Source organism: Leiobunum rupestre, chromosome 2 (assembly GCF_980474605.1).
Source record: "Leiobunum rupestre chromosome 2, qqLeiRupe1.1.hap1, whole genome shotgun sequence".
Classification (NCBI taxonomy): domain Eukaryota; kingdom Metazoa; phylum Arthropoda; class Arachnida; order Opiliones; family Sclerosomatidae; genus Leiobunum; species Leiobunum rupestre.
The window spans coordinates 75,922,045-75,934,626 of record NC_143385.1 but is presented as its reverse complement, the minus strand read 5'-3'; the positions used below and the strand labels follow the sequence as shown (position 1 = coordinate 75,934,626).

The window sequence follows — 12,582 nt, the reverse complement described above, 5'->3', positions numbered from 1 at the left end:
ACCTCTTAGTAGTGGAATGGAGTAACAGGTGGAGGGGCAACCCTCCATGCCTGGCCAACTAAGGCTCTGCTTCTTCCTTAAGCCAAGGTGTAAAGTATCGTGCTGGGGGGTACCGGGGAAGCGAAAATACCATATCGTGAACGATTCCCTCGGGGCACCAGGCGACACCCCAAAGACAGGGGATTAAGGGCGGTGACCTTTTACTTTCCTCTTTACTCGTGGGATCTTTATGAATTCCAAAAACACAAACAACAAAAAACTATCGGGCAAGGGTCTGTCTTTGACAGCACCCAGCTTTAGCCAGGGGACGGGTGTATCTCAGGATACTACCCTCCCTTCAACAAGTTCAGGTCGTGGGTCCGTCCTGGAAGAAACCGAGCCGGTGTTGCTAGGGTCTGCCTCCAGAATTATGAACATTAGGATTGCACATACCAAAAGGGAAGATTGGGCGGTGGCAAATAAAATTGTCACGCACTCTAGACTTATTTTGGCAAGAAAGTCTTTTAAGCCCTATAAGTCTCCAGGGCCGGATGGTATAATTCCCAATCTGTTGCAGGAGGGCATTGATATTATCTGCCCAATGTTAAGTAGAATCTATAGGTCTTGTATTGCCCTTGGATATATTCCTTGCACCTGCAAACTTTCTAGGGTGATCTTTATTCCGAAGCCAGGGAAATCTAACTATCTCGAGGCTAAGGCCTTTAGGCCAATCAGTTTGACTTCCTTTTTTCTAAAGATTTTGGAGAAATTGGTAGACAAATATATAAGGGGGGAGGTTATTTCTCAAATACCTCTCTCGACGGCTCAGTATGCCTACCAAAAAGGCATATCTACTGAGACGCCCTTCACGGCATAAATAACTGCATTGAAAGGGCTATTAACTTTAAGGAAATAGCGTTAGCAGTTTTCCTTGATATAGCGGGCGATTTTGATAACGTGTAAAGCGCAGTCATCATGAAGGCTGCAAAGCGCTTTGGCATTAATGACACTGTGTCTTTGGATCAAGGCTATGCTGACGAATCATGTAGTGGTATCCTCCCTGCTTGGTGAATCCCTTATAGTCACCACCAGCCGTGGTCGCCCGTAAGGTGGTGTTCTATCACCTCTGCTGTGGTGCCCGGTTGTGGATGAACTTTTGGTAAAACTAAACAGGGATGAGTACCGCTGCTTCGGCTATGCCGACTATATCGCCATCATCTTTACAGGGAAGTTCCCCAAAACTATTAGCGATTTAGTAAGAAGGGATCTTGCAACAGTGGAAAAATGGTGTAAAAGGTTGCAAAACTCTTTTAACGATATCTCCTTATTTGGGACTATCTTGAGTAAGAGCACGGAGGTGAAGTACCTTGGTGTTATTCTTGACAACAAACTAACGTGGACAGTAGCGGCGCCAGCAATAGGCCGGGGCCTACTTGAAATTTTGGTAGGGGCCTCCAAATTTTAATATATGGGCCTCCAAATGATTTAATTTAAAGAAGTGTCATAATTTATTTGCGAAATAATTTATTTATTTAGTAATTTTCCAATATTCAATTCGAGTGATTTGCTGTTTTTATTCCTTTCAAAGGTACGAGTAACTTTTCTTTGACAGCGGTTTTCTTAAAATAAGGTGTTTTTTAATAGTATAAACCTGGTACAACCTAGCCTATTATTTTTCACTTTTTATAATTTGGTACTAGCCTGGTATAAAGCTGGCTTATGATTTATGGTCAAAATCTACCTGGTTTTAACCTGGTAATAATGTGGTTATAAACTGGCTTAAGTAGTTTACACCTGGAGATTTTCAAACCAAAAGTACCAGGTCACCCCCATGTTTTTCTTGTTTATTTTAACATGGTAATAATGTGGGTTTGAACTAGTTAAAGTAGTTTATTCCTGGAGATTTTCAAACCAAAAGTACCAGGTCATTCCCATGTTTCTTCTCATTAGACCCTAATACAGCCAAAGGTGCAAAACACATTCTTTATGTCGATTTTCGCGCCGCGTGGCGCGTATACTACTCGTAGCAATTTTAGATATTTTAGTGATCATGTTTTAATTATATATCAATAATGTCTGAACCTTCAGATGAAATATCAATAACATCTGAACCTTCAGATGAAGAGATAAAAGCTTTGTTAAATAGAAGTGTTCCATCATCTTTAAGAAATAGAAATGCTAAGGTTTTGCATTAGTTTTTCGGCACAAAGACCAAAAACTAGTATTGTGCCTTTAACACATTTAAAAGAAAAGGATAGAAAAGATGGGAACATTTGCGATGTAAAGTGGAAAAACAACAATTGGTACAAGGCCACAGTAATTAAAATTGGACTTGGTAAGCTATATTTTTGAATTATGATTTTTCCCTTGTTTGTGGCTTGAGATTTCAATTGAATTGTTCTTGTAATTCTACAAAATTTTAGAGCATGCTTCGTTAGATAACCTTCAAATAAATTACAATAAAAAAATTGGTCTAAATTTGGTTGGTAATCACGTATTTGTGTAAGTACCAATAAAACCAACAGGAAAAATCTTTTTGAGAAAAAAGATATCGTTAAGAAAGCTAAAAAGGCATCGAAAGTGATCAAAGCAGCTAAAGCCAAAATAATCACCAAAAATGGTCAGGCTATTAGTACACTTCAAAATCCATGGGAAAATATATCAGAAACAGGAAATGCAACCTCAGGAAGTGTAACTGTGCCTTACTCAAGAGAAGCAGTTGTTCCCGCTTCTACTTCATTTCCCTCGAAAGCACTTGCTGTCTCAACTGCGGATTCATATTCAGCGCAACCAGCAATATCATACTCAGCGGAACCAGCAAATGCCTACTCATCAGCTCCTACTATTTCAACTGTTATTCGATTACCCACAGAACCCGCAATGTCATGCTCATCAGAACAATCACCAACACGTCGATATTCATTACAGCCAGCTTTACAGGAACATGCTGGGTCGAGTGAACCATCCCAAAAAAATTTTGGTAGTTTAATACGACAAACGCAGTTACTGTTAGATCGAGGCGCAGATTTTCATGTAATTATTTAATTTTATATGATAACATTTAGTGTTTAATTTAAAGTACTTCAATTACTACAGGAAACAAATGCCAATTTACATTTAGTAGAACAAGATTCCGAGATGATGGAGAAAGGTATGTAAAACAATTAATTTATTTTTGAGCACTGATTTAATTGACGGGACATTTTCTTAATTGCAGATGATTCAACTAAAGCTACATACACGTCTTTAAACAACTATTCAATACTGTGTAATTATAGTTAAATATTGACCGACAATTATAAGTACTATTTTGTTTTTAGCACCTGACAAACAGTAATAAAGAAATACATTCCGAAGAAGGAAGCCCTAACAAGTATTATGTTCACTAATTCTTGTTTAGAATTATTTAATTTTACTTTTTCCTTTATATCTTTAGCTGTAATACGTTTAACAGACTGAAAAAATTAGGTATGAAAAATCCGAAGTTTTATTTTTTATTTTATTAATATTTATTTCTTTTCAATATTAGCTAAAACCCAGTAAAATTGAATTTCTGGAATTATTTCTGACAAGTTTGAAAGAGCCAGAAAATGGATCCCAAGAAATGAATTCACTTATGGTTAGTTTACACCGAAGAGGTTAAGAATTTAATATTAAATATTATAATAATTAAATTATATTAACCAAATTTACAGGCTAGCGCAAAAAACAATTAACTTATGAGTCACCAAATATGTTCCATACTACTCAAAGTCAACCAAAAATTGTAAAAACTATGCCTGTAATTATTTTTAACTGAAATTAATTTACTGTTATAGGTTGAACTGGTTAAAGGAATGGGAGTAATGGTCTCGGACAAGGAAAAATTAATTTTTGACCTAACTGAAAATGATCCTGGGAAAATTATCCGCATGATTTTAATTACACTGTTTACATCTGACTGCTCAAGGTAAAGGAGTAAATGCGGCATTCCCAATGAATTACTTCATGCCATTACAGGTAATTTTTATTCATCTCCATGGAATTAAGCATATATTTAGACGATATCATGCTAGTGTATGTTAAGAACAAATGCCCAGAAGAAAGTAAACCAACTGAAAATGTAACAGTTATAAACGAAAAATGTGCCAGCGTTCGTCGTTACAAAAACAAAGAAAAAGCAAACTAAACTAGCAAATTGTGAAATGTCATTTACTAAAATTAAATTTCATTTAAAACAGTTTCTTTTTTAACTACTATAACTAGATCACTGAATTTCCAATGACCTAGTATCGAAAGAGTATAAGCCTCGTTTTACATGGGTATTAAGCTAGTTTACTAAGAGTACAGGCCTGGTATTAAGGTAGTAATGACCTAATTTCTATTGGAACAGGCCTAGTATTAAATGGGTACCAACCTGGTTTTTTTTTAAGTGCTTGCCTGGTATAAAATAAGTAGTGACCTGGTTTCTAAAGAAGACCGGCCTGGTATTAAGTTAGTAATGACCTTATTTCAAAAGGGATCGGCCTAGTATTAATTGGGTACTAACCCGGTTTTTCTAAGTGCTTGCCTGGTATTAAATGGGTTATGACCTGGTTTCCAAAGAGGAGAGGTCGAGTGTTAAACAGGAGGTGACCTGGTTTCCAAAGGTACTGACTTGGGAGTGACCTGGTTTGTTAAAGTTTATATTGACTTATTCAAAGTGGTATCAGCATGGAATTGTAAAGTGGTATGTACATAGTATAAACCCGTCGTATGAGACAAATACAATGTTTTAACTAGGTTTATAAGATGGGGGATACATGGTATTAAGCAAGATATTTTTTTTAAAAACCAGCTTATTTTTCGGTAAGGGAGTAGTTTATTTTTTAGTTTTAATTTTTCGCGAGCGCTACTATATTGAAATTGTATCTTTAATTTTATCTTCACAAATTAATAGTTCTTAAACTTATTTTACTTAGTGTACCTACGTACATTCCTTTTTGTAAAGTTGTAAGTTCTGATGTAAGGGATGTACATGGGAAGTACCGAAGGAATGAATGTAAATTGATATACTGGAATTCAGTCGTAGAAATTAGTAAATAACCACTGATTTGTTAAGTGTTATCGGTACACAAAAGAGGATCAACATACACTCAATGTTTAGTAATGTTTAAATTCATAATTAACTCTAATTTTTTCGTCGCGTCCCCTTTTTACCCAAAAATTTCACCACTTGCTTTAAAAAAATTAAATAATCCACGTGGACGGATATGAAAAAATTGTGGTGGTGGGGGGGCCTCCATAATTTTGGTGGGGCCTCCAAATGGTTGGCCTACCTCCTCAAAAATCCTGGCGCCGCTACTGAACGTGAAAGCCTCACCTTGACTATAGTTAAGAAGGCCAAGATGTTTATCTGGAGAACCAGTGGTCTTCTGGCAGTACACCATGATCATCAGACCATTGTTCTCTTACGCTGCAGTGGTCTGGTGGCCTAGAGTCCGAGCTATGAATGTGCAGAGCGATCTCCGCACTGTGCAAAGGCTGGCTTGTGACAGCATCACAGGAGCTATGAGATCAACCCCAAGTGCTGCGACGGAGCGGAGTACGCGGCCCGTAGCCGGCCTCGGGGAGAGCCGGGAATTGTGTCGCTTTTCGACCTTTGTTTTTGTCCGCTCCCCGCGAGGGGGCGAAGCCGGGCAGCGGCCTCCCCGTCGTCGTATCGCTCCCCGGATTTTGTTTAGCCGCGTGCCGTCTGATAAAGGGGTCGGACGGAGGACTCGGGGCGGTCAGTTTCGGTTGGAGAGCGAGCTCGGCAACACGTTGTTGACAAACGTTATTATTTAAAGAAGGTATGAATAAAAGATTTATTTAATATCATATACTGGGTGTCTTCTCTATCTACTTACGGACTCGGTTCCCATTTCAATGGGATAAGGTCGTGGGCCCCAGGATTTAAGTTACGAACGTGTATTTAACACATAGCGTCACGGTTTTTCCGGAAACCGTTACATTTTCTGGCACCCGAGCTGGGGCACGACGCCGAGTTCCTAGAGAAGACATTTTATTTTTGTTGGTTTGAAATGCGTATAGGCCTACGTCGTCAGGGACGCTGGATTTATCCAGTTTAGATTAGGCGGGTAGTCCCTGACGTCCCTCGGAAGCGGGTTTTTCCCTTTGTTGAGCGTTAGGCCTTGGGTTTTGTTTTTTGACCGCGCGGCTGACACATTACTGTATCAACCTCGCGATGGACCCTCAAACTCCCGTAACGATAGCCGACTTAGTCGGATTATTGACTCAAGTTCTCCAGGGGGGACCAGGGGGAAGTAGACGTATTAGAGATCCCCGTCCGATTTAGTTTTTAGTGGAACCCCTGGGGAGAGCGTCTATGAATTCTTACGGAATTTAGAGGAGTATATACACTTGCACGGTATCTCAGATGACGACATCATAAAAATATTACCGCGCACTTTGAATGGTAGGGCCAAAGTCTGGTACAGACAAATAACGGCGGTAACTGTTTTACCGTGGCCGATTGTGAAAGACCGCCTCAAGTCTGATTTTTTATCTGCCGAAGCTGAAGAAATTTTAAAAATGAAGATAATGCAAAGGCGTAATAATGCGGCAGAAAAGGTAGTCGATTATATTTATGATGTTTGCCAAATGAACCAGTGTATGGGGGACCCATTTTCAGAAGCCGATTTACTGCGATATCTGAGAATGAACCTGAGGAATGACATTAAAATCCACGTTAAGATCCTCCCGGGTATGACTATATCGAGTTTCACTGACGAGTGTATGTCAGTGGAATCAATGATAAACGGGGAAGAACCACCAGTTCCTACCCCAACATTGCTGCCTAGTAGAGTTAGTCCGCCCGCTACAACAAGCGGTACGGCCGTCCCTATCAGTCCAACGGTAGTTCCAAGGGCCGTACGGCAAAGAAATTTGCCCGCTTTACCAATCCCATCTACGAATGTGGTAGCAACACCTACCCCAGTGTCAACTACAACGAGTGTTCCCTCTAGTTCTGTCCAGGTTCATCCAGTTGCTACACACTGGGGGTATAATTTTCCCCAGCCGGTAAATATGTATACGCCACCAATAACACCTACAGGTGCCGCTGCCAACGTGCCACCTTCGGCTATGGGGTTTCCTTTTTTCCAGAATCCCTATACTGGGTACGGGGTGCCAAATCCATTTGTCCCTTCACCCAAACAATCGGTGATAATAGAGGAAATGCCGGAAACACCCCGGCGGAAGGTAGAGAGTAGGCCTCCATACCGAAGAAATAGACAGAATTTCTGGGGGAAACGACCGTTGACCTGCTATATTTGTCAGGGGGAAGGACATTTCGCGGCGGACTGCGATAAAAAGAACGACAGGCAGTCAGGAAACGGGAGAGAGGGAGGGGGAGAAAAAATGGCTTCGCCTCCCGAAATAAAATGAAAACAAGACATAGTTGTGGCGCCGTACAGCGAAAAGGGAGGTCTACGCCCTTAGGCATTTTAGTAGATTTTATTCATGGGCCCCTTTTAACGCGCATAGATACTGGGTCCGACCTTTCTTTAATTTCCATGGACCAGTATCGCCAGCTATGTAAACACTTAAGCGTGCCTATGGACATTCCGTTGCAGGAGTCCGAAGAATGTCTTATTTTGGGAGATGGGAGGTATACTTTCACCAAGGGGTCTGTCATGGTAGCTTTTGATATAAATCATCCTACCCGAGAAGGGGTAAAAGACTCGTTTTACCACGAATTTTTAATTGTACCGTCACTTTTGTGTGACGTAATCCTTGGACAAGATTTTTTAAGTAAATTTAAGGGTAAAATTAATTATGCTACAAGGGAGATTTCCGTGGGAAATATGACAGTACCTTTTGGGGAGGAAAATACGGCCTCTAAGGGTCCAACCCCCGAGATAATACAAAATATTCAGGACGCGATGAACAATACTAAATTGACTACTGAAAAAAGAGATGACCTGAAGAAGCTTTGCATTAGATTCCCCCACTTGTTTTCAGGAGAAACTGGACGGACCAATCTAGTATTTCATGAAATCCATACTGGAGCTTCTGCCCCGATTAGTAGTGGCCCTTACCGTGTAGGGGGGGGAGAAACGTAAGATAATGGAGCAGAAGATAGTTGAAATGTTAAGGGAAGGAGTAATCCGACCCTCGACGTCCCCTTGGTCCAGTCCAGTGGTATTAGTGGAGGAAAAAAACGATAAGGTCAGATTCTGCGTCGATTATAGAAAGTTGAATGCGGTCAGCCAACAAGACCCGTATCCCATTCCGGAAATAGACGAGCTATTAGGGAAACTAGGCGCCCCGCGGTATATTACGGCATTGGACTTGAAGGCAGGGTATTGGCAGGTGGAAATGCACCCAAATTCTAAAGCCAAAACTGCTTTCATCACCCAAGATGGGAAGTACGAGTTCAATGTCCTCCCTTTTGGATTATCGGGAGCGCCTAGTACTTTCCAGCGTTTAGTTGATGAGGTTTTCCGGGATGGGGAGCACTTCTCAATATGCGTATACCTAGATGATATTTTAATAGCGTCCAGAACTTGGCAAGAGCATCTGGATGCCATCGAATACGCATTCTCGAAGTTAAACGACGCAGGGATGACTCTGCAGTTAAAAAAATGTAAATTTGCGCTAAGCGAAACAGTAGTTTTGGGACACATAATCAGTGAAAAAGGGATTGCGATTGACCCAAGGAAAATAGAGGCTCTCAGTAAATTTCCTCGCCCGAGAAATGTTAAGGAAATTCAGAGATTCTTGGGGATGGCTGGGTGGCACCATAAGTTCATTCCACGGTTCTCCCATATAGCTGCCCCCCTGAATAATCTGAAGAAGAAGGGCGTTCCCTTCAAATGGGGTCCTGACCAGGAAAGTGCATTTGAAACCTTAAAAACCATGATTTGCCGAGCACCACCCCTGGCTGCCTATAGGTCCGACTGTCCCTGTATTTTGACAACGGACGCCTCGGACGCAGGGTTGGGTGCCATGTTATCGCAAAAACAGGACGGGAAAGAGGTTCCAGTAGCGTACGGGAGTCGGGCCCTCCATGGGGCTGAAGTCAGGTACACGACCACAGAAAAAGAATGCTTGGCGATTCTGTGGGCGATTAAGAAGTACCGTCCCTACCTAGAGCATCGCCCGTTCACTGTAATTACTGACCACAAAGCCCTCCAATGGCTCTTTAAGTTGAAAGAGCCGAACTCAAGATTAGTACGGTGGGCAATGTGTTTACAAACTTATGACTTTACGATTATACATAGGAAAGGCGTAGAAAACGTTGTCGCGGACGCATTATCAAGAGCGCCGGTTCAAACCTCGACATTATTAGCAATGTCGTATATGGGGAGTACGACGCATTCAAACTTAGAGTCTAGCATTAGCAGTGAGTCCCGAACATCTACAGACAGCTCAGCTGGGTCTCAAGTTCCGTCCGCTCACTCCTTAATACATACTTTCAGCAGAGGGGATATTATTACCGCTCAGCGAATAGACCCTACTGTTAGTATAGTGTATAATCGCCCTTGTAATAGAACTCCCGATAAAATGTTCGAACTGGTAAATGAGGTAGTATATCGCAAATCGGTGGGACCCCGGGGGAGGAAGATCTTTCTGCCATCACGATTCCGCCGTGCTACTCTCCAGTTATATCATGACCATCCCAGTGCTGGTCATAGAGGGAGAGATAAGACCCTAGAGCGGGTACAGTATCGGTTTTGGTGGCCGTCCCTGAGAAGGGATGTGTTAGAATATGTCAGGGGATGCTTATTATGCCAGCAATTCAAGCATCGCACTAGGAAAGCCCCTGGGCTTATGCAATCGACGGAATTACAGGCGCCGTTCGATATGATCGGAACGGATTTAATGGGTCCCCTGCCGACGAGTAGGAGGGGACATAAGTATTTGTTAGTTTTCGTCGATTATGCAACCAAATATGTAGAGTTAATTCCAATAAAAAACGCCACCACCGATATTTGCGCTAGGGCATTAAAAGACCTAATCATGCGTTGGGGGTCCCCAAAATCAATATTAAGCGATCAGGGGCCAAATTTCATAGCGTCGTTATGGAAGGAAACGTGTAAACTCTTCCGAATAAAGCCTAAATTTACCACTCCCTACAGACCCCAAACGAATCTCACCGAGCGATGCAATAGAACTCTAGGTGAGATTATAAGTATGTATCTAGGGGAGGATCATAGGAAGTGGGACGAGAATTTAGATGCTTTACGTTTTGCGTTAAATAGTGCCCCGCATTCCACAACAGGGAGGTCCCCGTTCTACTTGAACATGGGTCGGGAACCTCGATTACCCTGGGATATTGATATCGAGTCCGAACCTGGGGCTTTCACGGATCGGACTAACGCATTTGGAGTATTAGAAGAGCAACTAGCCTTGTCGAAGAAATTAGCTAAAAGGGCGCAGGAACATCAGAAGCGCTATTATGATGTGCACCGGGAGAATTTAGAGTTAGAGCTAGGCTCCCTAGTGTGGAAAACCACCCATCCAATCTCCCGGGCACACGAACATATATCAGCGAAGCTAAGCCCCAAGTGGGAAGGCCCTTTTAGGGTGATAAGGAAGTTAAGCCCTCTAGTTTATGAGTTAGAGGAAGTCGGAACCTCTAGGAAAATGGGTACTCATAACATTGAACATTTAAAACTATATTGGACCAATGAGAATATAGGGGGGGGGGGACGAATCAGACAGAATTAACCTTTCCCAGTCACGTACTGTGACGTCCTCGAATAGTTCCCCGGTGGAAAGGGAAAGTGAGAGAATAAGTTTACCCCAGTCCTCGTTACCAGAGGACGCCCCGAGGGTAGAACGCGGGTCTGATACGAGTCCCCCATTAGATATTAGTCCAAGTGATTTAGTGACGAGAGAAGAAAGCGAGGAGGAACCTGGGTTTGGGTTATTCTCAGATATGCCTCCGCCACCCATCCGTGCTAACTTAGATCCGACGGTATTCCGGTGGTCCACCCCCGAAAGGGACGGAACATCTACCTCCGACGAGGAGGGAACCCCTCCGGTAACCTTAAGGGACGGCATCGAATCAGAGTATAAGCTGCCATTTGAACAGGGTTGGAAGCGAGAGATATGCCTTAGAAACATTGTCCAACCTGGGGGTCCGGATAAAGATATTTATTACCTGGTGCCCCCCGTCAATGGGGGAACGCCTCAAAGACTACGTTCCCTGCCCGAGGTGGAGGTATATTTACGGAATAAGGGGATCTCCCACCTAACCCGGGATAATTTCTGCTATGCAAAAAAGGAAATAGCGGGGCCCCCGTACGAATATGTCCGGCGGGCCAGACGAAAAGCATAGACCCACTACCATTCCATTTCCTTTACAGATGAGCCATCACGAAAGGGATGTCTTAATCCTCCAGGAGGACGCACAAGAGTTGGAGGAAGAGAGTCCGGATCCGCCCAGTACCACTTCCTCCCTGTTTACACAGGCGAATCCGGCCTCACGGGACGGGACCCGCGGCCTACGGCCACGTCAACCTACGAGTTGGCCGGGGCCGGGGCACCATGGATTTTTGTTTCATAAACCAGATGGGCCAAGCAGTGCAGCAACGGAAGCCCTGGTACCCGGCAGCGGCCCAGCCTCCCGCACCAAAAGCAGCAACCGCCTCCCGGAGGGAATACTGCATCCTCTGCCGCCGTCCCACCGATCACACCGTCAAGACATGCAAGAAAAACAAGAAGAACAGACGATTGGCCACGAAGGAGGCCCCGAAAGACAAGGAGGCCCCGAAAGACAAGGAGGCCCCGAAAGACCAGGAGGCCCAATATCAACCACCACCGCCGCCAGAGTGGATCCCCGCTCGGGGAGCGCCCAGGGGACGGGCATTTTGGAGGGGACGCGGACCGTTTGCCGGAACCCGTTAGAGAAAAAAAACATTTCCATATATCATATTAAGTTGTATTGTGTAAATTTTTACTTTGTTTTTGTATTTTCCCACCCCGAGTCCTGTTTTTAAGGGGGGAGGATGCGACGGAGCGGAGTACGCGGCCCGTAGCCGGCCTCGGGGAGAGCCGGGAATTGTGTCGCTTTTCGACCTTTGTTTTTGTCCGCTCCCCGCGAGGGGGCGAAGCCGGGCAGCGGCCTCCCCGTCGTCGTATCGCTCCCCGGATTTTGTTTAGCCGCGTGCCGTCTGATAAAGGGGTCGGACGGAGGACTCGGGGCGGTCAGTTTCGGTTGGAGAGCGAGCTCGGCAACACGTTGTTGACAAACGTTATTATTTAAAGAAGGTATGAATAAAAGATTTATTTAATATCATATACTGGGTGTCTTCTCTATCTACTTACGGACTCGGTTCCCATTTCAATGGGATAAGGTCGTGGGCCCCAGGATTTAAGTTACGAACGTGTATTTAACACATAGCGTCACGGTTTTTCCGGAAACCGTTACAGTGCTTCTCTAGAAATTCTCCGTAACTTTCGTCCTCTTCATCTTTTCATGGAGGAAGCTGCTGCTATGGGAGCCTATAGGCTCAACCAGAATGGTTGGTGGAAGGCGAATATTTGGGATAATAGCCACACCAAGATCTACCGGGAAATTTCAAGTCAGCTACCTGTCTACCTAATGGGTTCTGATATGATGGCTACGAAATT

General features: G+C 43.5%; 1 protein-coding gene across 7 annotated transcripts in view; it reads right to left on the bottom strand.

Annotated features, from left to right (window-relative positions):
* Gprk1 (G protein-coupled receptor kinase 1) overlaps positions 1-12,582 on the bottom strand; it is a 67,674-nt gene that overhangs the window by 4,746 nt on the left and 50,346 nt on the right. The gene's annotated exons all lie outside the window — the stretch shown is intronic.